Consider the following 1684-nt stretch of genomic DNA (forward strand, 5'->3'; position numbering starts at 1 on the left):
TGTCACACTTTGCCATGTGTCTATAGCCTGTTAAAGAAACAATGCCTTTCACATGAGCCACCGGCGACACACAGAATAGGACCTGAGTCGGACCAGGGTCAAGCATTGTTCCTTCACTAACCTGCCCTGTGGCTCTTGGGTCAATCACAAGTTCTCTAGTCTTAATATCTTCACAGGAGTGTCATGGGGTCAAGCAAGCTAATTATGTGAAAGGGCTTTGTACCCACCTTAATCCTGCAAACGAGACGCAGTTATGTCAAAAATGCACAACTGGCAGCCTATTAAATAGAACAGCAAAGTTAAATAGAATGAGTGTCTCCCTGCCATTTCCTGCCATGAGAAAAGTTTACTTTTTGGTAAGACGCTGCAGGGGTTACATCAACTGCTGAAGGAACAGCCCCCTCACAGAATGCTCTCACGGTGGGCTTGCGGGGACCGCCATTGCCACCCACCCCGGCGTAGAAAAGCCGTGAGACTCTGAGGGCTTCCTTTTCTCTTCCAGACATTGTCCTTTCACTTACCTGGAAATAACTTGTCCCCTTCAAATCCAAGGCACCAAAACACACTGCAGATTTCTATAGTTCAATCCACAACTACTTAGAATCAGTTCAAAGAAATCTCAGGATCCAAGCTCCCCAGTTTTGTGACCTCAAAGTCAGTTAATCTCTCTAGGCCACAGCTTCCTTACCAGGAAAATGGCATTTCAGGTTCCAAGATTCACATGAGCTTGGCACAACTGTTAACCTGGTTTCCACCATTTCCTATCCCTCTGTCCCTCTGCGTTAGTTCGTAAACTTTCACCCCCAGACCCAGGCTGAAATCCACCTCACTCTCAGCTCCCTCGGGTTTTGAAGAAGGTGGGTCCTGACTTGCTCTGAGTTCTCAGGTGTGAGATTCTGCTCTCCTCCCAGCCTGGCCCAGCTGAGCAGCATTCTCCCACAGCTGTTGTGTAGTAAATGTTTGCTTTGTGAAGAGACAAAGGAAAAAATGCATGGATGAATGGATTAGCTTATTCGTTTATTCAACAAATATTTACTGCGTATCTATTATCTACCACAAAGAGTAGTTCAGTAATGACCTGACTCACCTGTCAGGTGGAGGTGGCCGAGAGGAGGCTGGGGAGGTTTCGCTGAGGAAGTGAAGTTTGGCTGAGGTCTGAAGGATCTCAATAGGAGGTAACTCTACTAGGAGTAGTCATGAGACCCAAGGCCCTGCAGTGGGAAAGAAGGAAGAAATGAATGGATGGGTGGATGAATGAATGAGTGAATGAATGAGTGAATGAACTAACAGACCAATGAACGGGCAGCCCAGTCTCCCTTGGTTATTAGCACTCTACCTCTCACTGCATTTCTTTTTCTGTTAGCATGTCCTTGTCGCCAGACACATGTGGTTCTATTTCAAGAGTCTATAAAGCAGGTGTGAGTCCTGGACACCTATCGCTCTGGTTAGAAAAGAATTTTGTAGTATTTATATAAACACTTCTTCCGTTTCTACTGTGTGGAAAGCAGTCATTCTCCAAATGGAGGGCTGAAAAGCTTCAGACTTTTACTACTTCAGAGGAGTCACTCCTTTCAACCCCATTTTTTTTCTAATTGATGGTTTCCACGGCAGCCTTTTCCATTATCAACGTAATCGAAACACTTCCCCAAACTGGCTATAGCAATTTAGATTTTTTTTTTTTTTT

General features: G+C 45.1%; 1 long non-coding RNA gene across 4 annotated transcripts; it reads right to left on the minus strand.

The window, feature by feature from the left end:
* Positions 1-6: 6 nt before the first annotated feature.
* LOC105310857 lies at positions 7-1622 on the minus strand. 4 transcript variants are annotated; one of them, XR_897566.2, is made up of 3 exons: positions 1088-1622; positions 522-963; positions 7-278 (listed from the first exon to the last, which is right to left on the minus strand). It is a non-coding gene; the product is annotated as an uncharacterized LOC105310857 (long non-coding RNA). The 4 variants fall into 4 exon arrangements; XR_897565.2 differs by having other exon boundaries at positions 7-234; positions 1088-1621; XR_002778669.1 differs by having other exon boundaries at positions 7-234; positions 826-963; positions 1088-1560.
* Positions 1623-1684: the final 62 nt, after the last annotated feature.

This window comes from Pteropus vampyrus, unplaced genomic scaffold, assembly GCF_000151845.1.
Source record: "Pteropus vampyrus isolate Shadow unplaced genomic scaffold, Pvam_2.0 Scaffold13500, whole genome shotgun sequence".
Taxonomy (NCBI): Eukaryota; Metazoa; Chordata; class Mammalia; order Chiroptera; family Pteropodidae; genus Pteropus; species Pteropus vampyrus.